General features: G+C 41.5%; 1 protein-coding gene across 2 annotated transcripts in view; it reads right to left on the minus strand.

Moving 5' to 3' along the window:
• Window positions 1-16,416, minus strand: part of IMMP2L (inner mitochondrial membrane peptidase subunit 2) — an 811,025-nt gene that overhangs the window by 236,872 nt on the left and 557,737 nt on the right. The gene's annotated exons all lie outside the window — the stretch shown is intronic.

Below are 16,416 nucleotides of genomic sequence, written 5' to 3' on the forward strand. Positions count from 1 at the left end.
GAAGAAAACTCAAAATGAGATTAATATTTATCATACTAATTGAGGCAAATCTTGCATAGGTGAGCAAAGAAGGAGTTTAGAAAAAACAGGTAGAATTTTCTAAAACTTTCAGCTTTATACGAAGTGCCATAATGTATCAAGTGTTAGCTGAAAATTGTTTTTCATATAACACTATGTTGAGTGTGATACAGTTGCACACTTAAGCATGCAATAATCAGGAAGCAAAGATAAGCCTGCATATACAACCTGAATTCTACACCCTTCTGCATATACATTAAGATATACACTCATACTACTACTTAAATATGCAGTATAATATAAAAAAACATTTCTATAATCTCACGTTAGCATCATGTATCTTTTTGTGATATACTCAGACTTCCCCAGTTTTTGACTTGGAAATACTTAACTGTGCAAACAATATAATTTTTCCATGTTCTCTTAATATAGGTTTTCATTTGTTTGCTTTTAAGAAAGGCCATCAGGTAGCCCATGTTTTGATTTTCTCCTGGCACTGACTGACGGTCTGTACTTTAGACTCCAAGCATGGCCAGCTTGTTAGAAATGTCATCACAGAGATTTGCATCACAGTTCCTGCTCCTGACATCCTGGGCCCTGTTAGCCTCACTCCAGAAATCCACCAGTGTCTTGGTATCAGCCTCTGGCCAGCTGGCAGCATGTCTTCTTCTTTGGGCACATTCTTCAAAGGCTAAGCTAAGATGACTTTGGATGGGAAACTCACCAGAGACGAGTTCAGTCATGAATACTGGATGCCACATGAAACTAGGGGGACAGAACACCAAGAAGGCTTATTTGTAGTGGTAGATGACTTATGATTAAGGTTACGTTTATGCCATGGAGGTCATGGAAGTCACGGATTCCATGACATCTGGAGACCTCCGTGACATTCTCTGCTTCAGCCCCAGGGGTGCAGGACTCTGGAGCTGTCAGCCAGCTGGGCCCTGGTAGGGTTCCAGTGACAGGCGATAGCAGCAACAAGCAACAGGGGGCACCCTACAAGGTTCTAAGAACAGGTGACAGACTCCTCAGGGTTCCAACAACCTCAGGAGGAGAGGTGGGGAGAGGGGCACCTCGGGTGAATGGCTGGGGGTGTTCCATTTTCTCTTTGGGAAATATAGTCACCCTGCAGCTCCCAGCTTCCGTGGGTGGAGGGGGACCCCCTGCAGCTTCCAGCTGGCACAAGAAAAGGGGAAACCCCACAGCTCCCAGCCACCATGGTGGTGGGGGAAACCATGGAGTCACAACAGCAAAAGTCACAGACAGGTCACGGCTTCCATGAATTTTTGTTTATTGCGTGTACATGTCCGTGACCTTTATTAAAAATAACCATAACAAAATCTTAGTCTTACTTATGGTTAGGAAACGGGCAAGAAAGGGCCACAAAGGTCTTGGATGATTATGGGAGACACTGGAGAACTGTTGCCCCAAGACTGTTGTGTTACAGTACTTATCTACAACCCTACAAACCCAACAGGTCAAATTAACAGCTATCAATAGAAATTCACTTGAGGTCTGTCCTATACCCCTGGTCATGCCAACTCATGTTACTACTACCTCCACACACATGATGGAATTTTGTTTGGAGGCATGGATCAAGTTAACAGGAACAATAATACAATACTTCATATTAATTCAATAGTGAAGACAAGTCCAAGGAAGGAAATGTCATCTTAGGGACTGATGCAGATTCAAATCCACAGTTCCAGTCTGCATAAGAGAGACCAAATTGCTGAGAGGTCCAGTCCAGAATCTCAGAAAGAAAGGGATCAAAGCAGAGAGACATCTGCACAGCACAGATAAGGAAATTATAATTCCTATGTGGGAAGGATTCCTATGATCAAAGGATGTTTTCTCCAGAACAATATGTGGCCATGGCAGTTCAAACCTGGTGAGGCCATAATTTCAAATGTGATAATTCAGTCATTATTAGAAGTCCTGATACTATTTACTGTCATTTAAAGTCATTTAATGTGACACTTCTTTGAAGTACCCTTCCTTCAAGCTAACTCATCTCATCTCTTCAATTTATCTCTACCAATCTGAGAATAGAGATAGTTTTTGTGACCCCTTTGCATGTCATTCTTGGGAGGAACCCACCAAGTTTTAGATGCCCACGTAGTTGCATCTAGTAGTTGGTGCACCAACAGTACCTGTCACTGCTACCATCACTAGCATCTCTATGTGCCACGGCTCACTTGAGATCAGGCCTAAGAGAAGAGCTATTACTTTTTACCCACTAGAATTAATGTAAATTAAACCATTTCAGTAAAATTTCACAGGTAATTTATTTCATCTCTTATTCATTTAGGCTAAGTATGAACTTGTACTTCTGTAAAATGTATTTTAACCAATGGGAAATAGTAATACATAATGTATGTGCTAAAGTGTGTGTTTGCTAAAGACTGAATAAAAACAGCCATCAAATTTTAAGTCTGCCCTTTCAAAATTCTATCTCACACATTACTTTTAAAGGTTCTTTTGAATTCCCCTCACAAGCATTTCTGTTTGATTAGCATGTACATTTTGTAATGTAATTACTGACCTCTGTGTTAATTTGCACCCACTCAGCAATAATTGTAATGACCTTGAATAAACATCATTCTAAATCAGAGGTAAGAACATTCATTCTCAACGTGGTCACTTTTCTGCCAGTAAGGACACATTAAAAAAACTGATTTATCAAAGAGGCTTTCAAGAAACCCTTATACATCATTACTATAAATCACAAATGTTTTTTAACATCTGAAGCCAGAACAGATATAGTAATATAAAATAAGTATTATATTCATATTTTGATTAGAATTCATTTAAATGGCAAAAACAAATGTAAGACAAATAAGAATTGGACTTAACAGGACGCAAAAATATAGATACTGCTAAACAAGGGATTTTCAGTTGGCTAAAGATCAAAAATAATAGACCGTATATAAGAGAGAGTATTCTAAGGTCACAGTTTTCCACTGAGCTTAGTGTAATCACAAAGGTTCACCTGAAAGGTGCTCAACGAAGGATAGGAACCTTAACTGGCTATGGAAGACATATAAAGAGGAAATATGTAGACAATTTCTGGCTTCAGAATCTTTCTTACTGAATGTTACTGAATATTTTAGCCACTCTCTGGCTTCAGATCTGGTCAAAAAGTGAGAAAAAACATTAGACTCATAGACTATCAGAGTTGGAAGGGACCTCAGGAGATCAGCTTGTCCAACCCCCTGCTCACAGCAGGCACAATCCCCTATTTTTTTTTGCCCCAGATCCCTAAATGGACCCCTCAAGGATTGAACTCACAATCCTGGGTTTAGCAGGCCAATGCTCAAACCACTGAGCTATCCCTCCCCCCAGTTGTTTACAAATTATTTACAATTATTAAGTGCAAATGTTGGCAAAGTTTGTAATTATTATTCACTCTTTTCTCTCTAGCTGTGAGATAGGCAACTCCTTCACACGTTTATTTACATACATTCTGTCAGGCATGCCTGTGACCAACACCTTCCACCAACTCCCATCTCCTACTTGGTCCTTCAGTCTCTCCCTTTGTGTTCACCCACCACACCCTAATGGCAACACCACTCACTGGGACATCTTTGTACACACTCTGTACGGAGCCTGACCAAGGGGAACAGGTTCCAGAAACTCTTTGGCAACTGTCCTTACAAGTTATGAAGTTTTCTTCCCTTTACGAACATCTGTGTGAAGTTGTCCATACAACAGTAATCTTAAAATGGGATTTATTAAAAAATGGATAAATGGATTAACAACAAAAGAAACTGTTTGCTTAACATAGCTAGATTTGCACTTCTCCTAAGTTACACTAGACAAAGCCTTTTCAACTTAATTACGGAGAAAAAGGAAAGATCTTATATGTCTAAAGAGCAACTCCCTGCTCTGACATCCTTGTGAGAGTCAGGCCCTGATACTGTGTTCAGAGAGAGAGATGAGCGAGTCCCTTGCTCACTCAGCTAGCCTCTCAAGCTCCCCTGATTCAGTGCCACAGCCTGCACCTCTCTCTCTCTCTCTCTCACACACACACACACACACTTCCCCTTGTTATGAAGTTGAGTATCTATCAAACTGTCCAGGAATATTACAAAAACTTTTAAAGCAGAAGCAATAGTAGGAAGCATATCAGTGACCCATTAGAAAAACAAACCTCCTGAAAACCATTTTAACATAGACGCAATTCCATTCCATCTCCCAATTCCTCTCCTGATGAAAACGGTAGAAAAATAGGTGAGCCGTGCAGTGGGCCCCAAAAGTCACCAAATCTAAGAATAACTTGCTGCTACCAATTCCTCTTTAAATGAGGTACTCCTGTCAGGACCCCACTTCAGGGGCACAGGTCAAGACCAGGGACTGGGTTGGAGGAGGACTCAAGAACATGGTCCAAGTCTAGAGGATCACAGTTAGAAGGAAAAGTTCATACCAGTGTCCCACTATAGGATCAGGTCAGAGTTGAGGTTGATCAGCCATATTGGGTCAGAGCCACATGAGCCAGCCAAAATAGGGTTATTGAAACAGAAGTGCAGAAAGTCAGGAATGGAGCGGGGACTAAGAACAGAGTTAGGTATCAGGAGAAGGACTGGGTCGGAAACCATGTGCAGAGCAAGGTATCTTCCAAGGTTTCTGCTCCCATGAGCCTTCTGAGAGGTCTGCCTCCTTTTCTACTACCTACCCAAACCTTTCACTCACTAAAACACCCACAGACATCCATAAATCCATTCACTAGATCAGTTCAGCAGCACTCTCACTCACTTCACCTTCACACATTGACACACCCACCATCTGTACCTCCATATACTTCCACCACACACCTACTATCTCCATCCCATATGACACACACCACCAATTGCCCATTACCGTTTCTCTCTCAAGGCACTCTTATTACCCCTGCTTAGAAGTCCTTCACTTGCTGGGAAGCTCCTGCTTTCAGGGCCATTTCCCCTTGGTGTGGGGTGTCTCACTTCACCTTTTGGCTTGGGAGCACTCATCATCAGTGGCTTTGGAAGGAAAATGGGATATTTCTCCTCTTATCTCCTGGATGAGAGTGGATATTCTCAAAACAGGGGAAGAAAAAGAGTGCCTTCTCCCCTTTTTTCCTTAATGGGGATATATCTCAGTAAAGACACTCCAATGGAGTTCCTTATAAAAACATAACAAGATACGAAAGGCCATACTGAGTCAGACCAAAGGTCCATCTAGCCCAGTATCCTGTCCTCTGACAGTGGCCAATGCCAGGTGCCCCAGAGGGAATGAACAAAACAGGGGCAATCATCAAGTGATCCATCCCCTGTCACCCATTCCCAGCTTCTGGCAAACAGAGGTTAGGGACATCATCCCTGCCCATCCTGGCTAATAGCCATTGATGGGCCTATCCTCCATGAGTTTATCTCATTTTTTTTTAACCCTGTTATAGTCTTGGCTTTCATAACATCCTCTGGCAAGGAGTTCCACAGGTTGACTGTGCATTGTGTGAAAAAATACTTCCTTTTGTTTTAAATCTGTCACCTATTAATTTCAAACACTGTCCCCTACTTCTTGTGTTATGAGAAGGAGTAAATAACCCTTCCTTATTTACTTTCTCCACACCAGTCATGATTTTATAAACCTCTATCATATCCCTCTTTAGTCATCTCTTTTCCAAGCTGAAAAATCCCAGTCTTATTAATCTCTCCTCATATGGCAGCCGTTCCATACCCCAATCATTTTTGTTGCCCTTTTCTGAACCTTTTCCAATTCGAATATATCCTTTTTTGAGATGGGGCGACCACATATGCATGCAGTATTCAAGATATGGGCGTACCATGGATTTATATAGAGGCAATATGATATCTTCTGTCTTATTATCTATGCCTTTCTTAATGATTCCCAACATTCTGTTCACTTTTTTGACTGCTGCTGCACATTGAGTGGATGTTTTCAGAAAACTATCCACAATGACTCTAACATCTCTTTCTTGAGTGGTAACAGCTAATTTAGACCCCATCATTTTATATGTACAATTGGGGTTATGTTTTCCAACGTGCATTACTTTCCATTTATCAACACTGAATTTCATCTGCCATTTTGTTGCCCAGTCACCCTGTTTTGAGAGATCCTTTTGTAGCTCTTTGCAATCTGCCTAGGACTTAACTATCTTGAGTAGTTTTGTATCATCTGCAATTTTTGCCACTTCACTGTTTACCCCTTTTTCCAGATCATTTATGAATATGTTGAATAGGACTGGGCCCAGTACAGACCCTTGGGGGACACCACTATTCTGAAAACTGATCATTTATTCCTACCCTTTGTTTCCTATCTTTTACCAGTTACCAATCCATAAGAGGTCCTTCTCTCTTATCCCATGACAGCTTACTTTGCTTAAAAGCCTTTAGTTCAACCTTGTCAAAGGCTTTCTGAAAATCTAAGTATACTATATTCACTGGATCCCCCTTGCCCACGTGCTTGTTGATCCCCTCAAAGAATTCTAGTGAGGCATGATTTCCCTTTAAAAAAAACCATGTTTCCAGGACCTCTCTCCTATCCTTCCCTATGTCACTGGTACCTACATGTACCACGACCACTGGCTCCTTCCCAGGACTACACATAAGTCTATCTAGATCCGCAACCTTTGCACCAGGCAGACAAGTTACCATGCGGTTCTCCTGGTCATCGCAAACCCAGCTATCTATGTTTCTAATTTTCAAATAGCCCATTACTAATATCTGTCTCTTCCTAACACCTGGAGTTCCCTCTCCACCCGGAGAGGTATCCTCAGTGCGAGAGGATACTACATCATCATCTGGAAGGAGGGTCCCAACTATGGGATCTTTTCCCTCTGCTCCAGTTGGATGTTTTCCTTCCGTGAGACTTTCACCCTCCCCAACAGCACAGAGGCTGTCAGATTAGGGGTGGGACCATTTTACTGTGTCCAGGAAAGTCTCGTCTATGTACCTGTCTCTCTTAGCTCCTCCAGTTCAGCCACTCTGGTCTTCAAAGCTTGTACACGGTCTCTGAGGGCCAGGAGCTCCTTGCATGGAATGCACACATAGGCCACCTGCCTATAGGGCAGGTAATCATACATGCTGCATTGGGTGCAATAAACTGGATAGCCCCCAGTCTGTTGCTGGACTTCTGCCTGAATTATCTTTTAACTCCTAAAGCTCATTCCTCTGTTGTTCTTTGTTTTTTTGTTTTTGTTTTTTGTTTTAATCGGGGGGTGTTTGTGGCTTTAAGTTTAAAGAAGTTTAAGGACTGTTAAGTGTATCTAGCCCCCTCACATTCCCCCGTAAACTCCCTCGCAAAACTCCCCTGTTAGCCGCTCCTGTTTGCTAGCTCTCATGTTCCCTTACACCCCATGCTGGGACTCTCTTGGAGAAAAGAGGAGGGAATTTCAGAGCAACAGCTGCAGAAGAATCCTCCCCAACCTACTACACCCATTTCAGAGCATGAGGAGCAAGCGAAGGAGCAGTAGTGCTTTCTGTTCCCAGGAAGATAACCTCATCCGGAAGGCAACAAGCTGAGAGGGGGTGAGTATGAGGAATGTGTTAGAGAAGCTATTTACAGGATGAGAATTGTAGAGGAGAAGGAAGAGACAGAAGAGGATCTGAGCAGCTGCAGAACCAGCTAGAATGTCTGCTCTCAGATTAAAGGGCTGCAGGGTACCTGAAGGCTCTAGGCCTTTGCTTATACTGCAGCAGGGGGTTGGGTGGGCAATTGCCTTATCCTCCCATCTAGACTATTTACACTGAGTGGAAATCAATTAGCACAGTTTCAAACAATGATTCTCATAAATTCATTTACAATTATAATTAAACTTCCATTGCATTTTTGCTTATATTATTTCAGATTCTACTATTCCCTTCATTCTTTGATTCATCTTAGTAACTTCTTCCCAATAGTTGTCTACAGCAATTTATGTATAAGAACTTGGAACTGATGTTGCGACAAGCCTTTCCATAGACAGTGCTTATTACGGTCTGTCCCAAGGTCCCAGGAGGCTAAGTGAAAGAAGGCAGTTGCTTCATTTTTCACTCTCCAAAGGGACATAGGAACACATATCTCCAAATACCATGCAAGATCATAGCCTGCTGAGTGTGAGGCCTTTTATAAGAATAAAAAATAACCCACAGATCCTGGATAATGGTCATATACAATGTTTGATGCTCAGAGGCAGTGGACAAGCCAAAAGTAATTATGTTTTTCAACAGACATTAGTACTGTATCTGATACTAAAAGAATAAAGAAATTAGACTTGAATGCCAGCAGAGCCCATTTAAATTACTGCTGCATCATAAAATAAAGATCTACTTCAAAGAGCACCCAGGGTTTATAGGTGCATGTATGGAACAAAGAGAAGATAGTTTTACACTATTAACCCACCATCAAGAATCATGTAATGCAATTTAAATAGAACTAGACTGCGTTGTTTGATGATAAGCAGTACTTGTTTAATATATTACATTTCCCTGGTAAGCTTTTATTTGCGGGGATTGTGCTCTCTTTTGATTGGTGATGTCAACTGATCATATATAGAATAGGTCCCAGAAGAGATATTTAAACTTCATTTTGAGAGGTGCCTGAAGATTACAGATCCTATGTGTCTGCATGTGGCTTTGCTCTTGTATACTTTGAGAATGTTTAAACAGCACGGTTTATTTTCAGATTATACCAGATGGGATTTATGCCAGCCAGTGACTTAACTGACTATTATTTACACAAAGAAAATCAAAACAGACAGAACACTTAAAGCATCTTTCATAGAGGACACTATGCTTTTAAGAATATTTTGAGCTTGATTTACCCCACTGTTCCTCTCCCAAGAAGTTTCCACTGCATCTTTAAATTCTAGTGGTGATGCCACAGGAGAGTGACCATTCTAATAGCATCAGTGTACAGGTACTGTGTTTGGCCTGCCTGATAATAAATCTATTATGATATTTGCTATGAGCCATGTGGTGCATGGAATACCTATTTAAGAGCTCAAAGAACTGCTTCAGAATTGGACCCTATGTTTTACTATGTATTTTCTAATATGTTCTTTTGAGAAATACCCCATTTAGTGTTGTCCTCTTTTTCTGGCCATCATTATAAGAAAACCATCTATTTTCTGAAGAAAATGTAACTTGTATCATGGTAAAAGCTTGGATGTGAAATGAATAATCATGTTACATGACACAGATTTAAAAAAGTAGAGGAGCTAGGTGAAAGAATGATTAATCCAACACATTTTCTCACATATCTTGGCTACTTATACGGCCCCTGTTAACATAGTATTTGAGCATCTCACAGTTTCATGTATTTATCCCCACAACACCCCTGTGAAATAGGAAGTGCCAAGACAACCTAGTTCAAATCCTAGTGTCCTCATTAGTGGACGCCACAAAAACAGTAAACAGTCGCTCCAGATCTGTTCATAGGAAGTTTGTGACCACATCACAAAGCCATCATCAGATCATCCTTAGTTCCCATCTTGTTGGCACTCTCAACAGAGGGGTCAAGAATTGAAAGATCATGCAAAATGCATTGACTTCCCACCCTTAGAAGTGATTTCTCCAGCTCAGGACTGAGAGAGTGCCCATGCTGCACCTGTCCTCTAGAGTGACTAAAGTGAATGCATCCACTTCACATTAGCACTAAACTCACAGGTAGAAAATTAACCTTAAAAAAAAAACTAAAATACATCACACATCTTGCTATGATTGACAAACTTTGCTCAGGAGGGGTGCTACAGTTATACTAGTCAACAGCGGGGGTGTTGCAAATCAGAAATGAAGTGCATTGACAACGGTATGTAGGAAAGCCTTTATAGCACTTGATGGCATTGTAGGGCAAAAGAGGTCCTTCCCTGACCAACCCAAAGATTGCAGAGAGATTGAAGGTGGGGTGGAGGAAAATTCCCCTTGGTACAGAGCAGCACTGCTACCGTTCCACTGCCACAACTACATTCTGCAGTTACAGCCAGATCCCTTTCACATTCCCTAGCAGGGGTTTCAGCCCTATGGATATGGGATATGGTTGATCCACTGACTACTCCCCTACCCTTTTCTCTTCCCTGCCCCTGCATTGCTGAAGAAAGAGGCACACCAGAGGTTTGATACCCTGAACTGCATCATTACTGTTGCAATTTTGTAGTGTTTTATGCCATTCTTGCCTACAGAGCAGGGGTAAGGGGGATGACAGCATTTGGCTCAATTTCTGGCTTAACCTGTGCACCTTTTCTCTCACCCTTTCATAAGCATGACATATATGCACATTTTCCTAATAAAAGTCTGCCAAGTAACCATCCATAATATTGGCACTATGAACAGAAAGTAAGAGCAACTCAAAACATTCTTCAATTGGTCTTGGATTCCTTGAAGGCTAAACTTGAAGAAGCAGACTTCAATTGTAATGAAAGCTGATTAAATGAATCATATGCTGAATATCCACTATTTTTCATCCATCTTGGAAACTTAGTCTCATTACACTTTAAGGCTGGAGTTGTGCCAGTTGACTGAGTGTAAGCTTCAGCAATGCTTGATTAGCACTGTATCTCCAGTGGAAAATATGTTTGCAGTAATATAATTAATACCAGAAAAACTATATTTGTAATGGCATACAGTAATTCTTGATTTTAATTCCACGATTCAATGTTCTGAAGTATGTTAGCATTTCATATTCAAGCCTCTCGCTTGAAAAGCAAAATCTTGCAATAATCCTAGATCACAAGCTAGCCTTGGGTCCCTAGGACTGGAGATTCTAAGTGCTACTGCAATACAAATCATAATAAATAATAACCATCCAAATTAATTGCCTGTACAAAACTCCACTGTAGGAGTCGTGTGCCTAGCCAAATAGCCGTGAAATCTTTTAAAGCAGCAATTGGCAGTTAAGAGGTGCATACAATTCCTCAAGCTCTACAGACTTCTGATGTACATGCACTACACTCTCTAGCAATCCCTTAGTTCCCCTCTATTTCCAGAAGTCCTGTTTAGATTTGGGTATTGAAACAGAGTGGGAGGGAGGAGTTCAGTATCTCTCTTTGGACATAATTCATTGGGAAAACAAGAGTTGCTATTGATAAGTAATCCCTTTTTCTCCTCCTTTGTGACAAATAGCACCCCTTTAGTAGGATACTAACTATAAGTGACTTCCTTTGTGAAATGGGATCAGGAATCAGCCCTGGTGTTTTTTAATATCTGCCAGGTGCAATGCAGAAAGGATCACTCTGCTCCAAATACTGTGAAGCATTGGCTGCTGAAGCTTCCAAAGAACATGAACAATTAAAGATTCTAACTATGTTCCCTAACCTAGACTGTAGAATTTTTATTTGGAAAATTTGCATATACACCTCTACCCTGATATAACACGACCCAATATAACACGAATTCGGATATAACGTGGTAAAGCAGTGTTCCGGGGGGGCGGGGCTGCACGCTCTGGTGGATCAAAGCAAGTTCGATATAACGCGGTTTCACCTATAATGCGGTAAGATTTTTTCCTCCTGAGGACAGCATTATATCGGGGTAGAGGTGTATATGCCATGCTCATGAAAGTGTGAGCGATGAAGAGCACAGGTGAATCAAGAAATAGACATCCATGTCTATCCTTATCTGAGGAATGGGCTCAGAGAAAGGCATCCCCTTCAGGACATTTTCTGGCAGTGTCCTCCACCATAAAGAGTCTTTGTATAGATGTGGGGAAATACTGGCACGTTCAGTCTATATGCAGACTCACCCACATTAGCAAAGGTTGATCTATAGTCTTGTAAAGCAGGCAACAAAGGTGCTGGACAACATTAGGCCTAATACTTGCAAATTAAATCTCATTGGGACTTCTAGTCTGAACTTTTCTAGGTCCAGTGCCTGGATGAGATCTCAGCACCCAATCTGGGGTCGGCAAACTAGGGCCCTTGTTTAATCTAGGAGCAGGATCTTAAACTCAAATCACCACGAGGGCCACATGAGGCCTAGCACATTGGCCTGAGGGCCGCATCACTGAAACCTTTTCATACAATGATACAAAAGCCCCCTCTCCGCCCCAGACCCACACCCACTCCACCCCTTCCATGAGGCCCCGCTCCTGCCCACCTCTTCCCTCCCCTTCCCTGTCCCCATTCCAAAGCGCTGGGAGGTAGGCGGAGGAGCAAGGACGCAGTGCCCCGGGATGGGGGGTAGGGCAGGAGAGGGGCTTGGCTACCCGTGGGGTTGGCGCCTATGGCAGGCCACAGGAAATAACTCCGCGGGCCAGCCACGTTTAAGACCCCTGATCTAGGAAGCCTCCACAAAGGTTAGAAAAACCTGAGAGCTGGATCAATGTGTATATTTTTGTTTATTCTCAGACCAAGCGATTTGAAGAGGGAACAAATGTCCTGCCGGGGTGAGCTACTCCATTTTGAGAATGAATTCTTTTGAACCAATCATCCAGATACAGATTATGGATTTTGATTTTACAACTGCCAAGTACTTGGTTAATACCCAGAAGACTGACAGGATACTGTCTTCCACTTGCCCATAATGAACCTGAAGTATTTCCTGTGCTTTTGCCTTAATGAGACATGGAAATAAGCTTTTCAAAAGAGGAAGGCCCAAAACCAGTCCTGAAGGTTGAGAATGCAGAATAAGCTCCACAGGGAAAACCCTGTGAAGTTTGATTTTCCTTCAGTATTTGTTAAATTAGTGGAGGTCCAGAATAGGGTGCAAGCAACTATTCATTTTGGGCATAAAAGACGTTCCCTGAGGTAAACTCTACCACTGCCTATATGACTCCCATTTTCAACAGAGCCAAGACCTTTTCTTGCAAAGAGGAAGGATGGTCCAGTAGTTAGGGTGTAATTCCCTGCTCCATTACACACTGCCTACATCAGTGGTTCTCAAAGCCGGTCCGCCGCTTGTTCAGGGAAAGCCCCTGGCATGCCGGACCGGTTTGTTTACGTGCCACGTCTGCAGGTTTGGCCGATCGCGGCTCCCACTGGCCGCAGTTGGCCGCTCCAGGCCAATGGGGGCTGCAGGAAGGGCAGCCAGCACGTCCCTTGGCCCGCGCCGCTTCCCGCAGCCCCCATTGGCCTGGAGGGGTGAACCGCAGCCAGTGGGAGCCGCGATCAGCCGAACCTGCGGACGCAGCAGGTAAACAAACCAGTCTGGCGTGCCAGGGGCCTTCCCTGAACAAGCAGCGGACTGGCTTTGAGAACCACTGGCCTACATGATCTTGGGAAAGTCACTAATCTCTGTGCCTGCGTTTTCCATCTGTAATATGAGCTGTTGGAAGAATAAATACACTCAAGATTGTGAGGAGCTCAAACACTGCGGTGATGGGGCCACCTAAGTACCTTAGACAGATAGATGTAGCAGTTTCCTGCGAGAGGGATTTCTGAAACTAAAGAGAGTGCCTCAGTATGATTATTCCTAAATCACAGCAGTCTGAAGGAATGGTTTGCCATGTGCTAACAAATCTGGGACAAATGATTCCCAAAGTGTGGGACAGAAGAGGAAGAATGAGAGGATCTGGGTACTCTACGACTGATTCAGAGATCTTTGGTATATCCTTGACTTGTTACATAGCTGCAGTCTCACCAGAAGCTGAGATGGCCCAGATGGAAGATTTTTGTCACCTCTGACTGGTGGTGGAAGGTCTTTCCAGATTATTTGGGTCTCTACCAGTAGCCAACTGCACAAAAGGAGTGCAGCAACTATCTTGTATGGAAACAAAATGGATATTTTCTATCATGAATCGAGCAAAGCCATCTTGGCATTTTCTCCCCCTTTTTAAAAAAAGTGGACCTAGCAATCAAAATTGTGTATCCTATATGTAGTTCTGAAAATCTGAAAGGCAAAGTCAAACACAGGCTCAATTGAAGATGAGCTCTCATTTTCAGATTTCAGCCAACTGGCTCAAGTGCAGTAATAAGAAAAACAAAAAAGAAAATTGAAAGCTCTAATTAAAACACTTCAGTGCAATAAAATTAATGGGTAGACTGCAAAACAATGTGACTAGTCAATCTGAAAACCTGGAAGTACTATATTAACTTGAAAATATAACTACTCTTCTGAATTAAAATCTCATTTTAATTAGTTCCCAGCCCTCCAGTCTAATCACTCTGAAATTAAATGACTCAGCTGTTTAGAATGCAAACTATGTAACTGCGGTAGTTATGTGTACTTGACCTCCTCTCTGTTAACAAAGAGACTCAATTAATTATTTGCTGTTTTACCCTTGCCATTTCACCTCACTTCCACCTTTTCCTAAAGCGTTGAAAAATTTCATCACCTCAACCTTTGCTTTAGAGAGTGCACTTAGAATTACTTACCTGCTGAATTCTAAGCCAAACAATATTAAGCAAGCTAATCGGAGACCAGGGCATCTGGACTTCTTATGCTTGTTATGCTAAAGTAAACTATTGACTGACTGTCACGTTATCCTGTTGCTTAGGCTTTTATGTGTGAACTAAACTATTTTTAACATAACTCCCAAAACACTTTATGCTATAACATAAACAGAATGACTTAGTTCTGTTACAAAAGGTTGCAGAGTACACAATCAAAGCCTCTGGAAAGGAACAATAATAAAATACTCATGGAAAATTTCTAAACTCTAATATGAGTTTTTTATGTAATAACTGTAAGGTAGCTATACTTATTTTTAAAGTATTTTATACACTGAAAATGTGCATTTCTGTGTTTTCATGCTTCCAGAGCATGGACCTAGTTTCTGCTCGGATTCAAAGTGTCCAGCTTCCAACAGAGAGGTGTTATCCTAAGCCATCCATAGTGGTTTAGTACAACCACAATGAATAGTTTCCAAACATCCATTCTTTTCTACAAGGTTTCAAGAAGGTTCTGAGTGTAAACATCCCCACAAATTATTGAACAAATAATTGGTAGCAAATGTGTGTGTATGATAGATTTCTCAGAAGTGCTTCAGTGATTTAGGAACCTATGTCCAATTTTCAAAAAGAACTTGGGCACTAATGAGTCTACGCGGCCCAGCAGTCTGGACTATGGGGGTGTGAACTGCAGTGTGCACTAATATGTTGCGTTGTAATTCCCCTGTATAGTTCATGTTAACTTAACCCTGTTAAAGAGGACTACATTTAGGGAAACTACCTTTTAGTTTACACCCATAGCGTCCAGAGAGGGGACTTACTCCAGTTGTAACTATCCCTAGGGGAGAGAATCCAAGGAAGACAACAAAAAGCAAATAGAGTTCCAATCATGGAGTAAAGGAAAGACTAATACAAATGTGCGCTACTTGGTAAAATGAAGACTATAGGTCTGATCTTCTGAGGTGTTCAGCATTCTAATCTTACTTCCACAGAAGAAAGGGGTCCTGCACCGCAAACAGGGGATTGCACTGAGCAGAATGCAGGATCAGACCCTGAAAAGGGACATGAAAGCCTTCTTTAAGTATTTGAAAAATATACGCACTAAGGAGCAAGACACATTTTACAATGGTGTAATTGGGTATCAAGTACAGTTTTGTAACCGCAAACTCCACTTGCTCATGGAATAGACTCCCATGAAAGTGGGAACCCTATTGCCCAAGACATATAAAATTAAACTGGACAAAATACCGAAGGCAAAATCCTGACCTCATGGAAATCAATGACAAAACTCCTATTGACTTCCACAGGGCTAGGATTTTAGCCTGAAAGCATACTGTAGGGAATACTACTACATTGGCTGGGAGATGGAAAAGATAACCAGCTGCTCCTTTGCAACTCTCATTACTAGAATTCCAGGATGTCACACAAAATAAGATGCTCAGACTGCCAGAAAAAATAAAAAACAAATTGTTTTAAGAGTAGTGCCATTATGTCAATGTAAATCCATTGAAAAGCTCATTAAGAACAGCTCTTTTGAGGTCAATAGGAGTTTTACCCTTGTTATAATGATTCTTATAAAAAGAGTTTGGTGTACACAATAGATGCTTTTTCAGTGTTTATGTCTTAGGAAAATGAAAGCAAATTATTTTCCAGCTATCAAAAGGTAAAGACAAAAGTAATGGCAAATTGTATTTCTTAAAGTCAGCCTTTTTATTGCTATAGAAGTACAAGCATGTATGAAGACATCATAAAAAGCTATATGTATGGTTTATATGCAAAACACACACAAAAACAAAACCGAAAACCTGGTATTTCTGAAGTATAATGTTCTATTCACTTAAACCTTGTACGCAATGCTAAGGAGTTATAACAGTTCTAAAACGAGCTGGAGATAATGAGACCATATTTATAGCCTTGACAACATGATATTGTAATAATAAAATAGGAAATGTAAATCCCCTGCAAAGTGGCCAGAAATGTAAATCCCCTGCAAAGTGGCCAGACATTTTTAGAACAGTAATTGTGAATGTTACTATACATTTATATCAATGGGCAAACTACCATGTGCAAAGCTTTGGAATATTGTAATAAGCAATACACAGACAGGGGTGGAGATA

This window comes from Natator depressus, chromosome 1 (genome assembly GCF_965152275.1).
Source record: "Natator depressus isolate rNatDep1 chromosome 1, rNatDep2.hap1, whole genome shotgun sequence".
Taxonomy (NCBI): Eukaryota; Metazoa; Chordata; order Testudines; family Cheloniidae; genus Natator; species Natator depressus.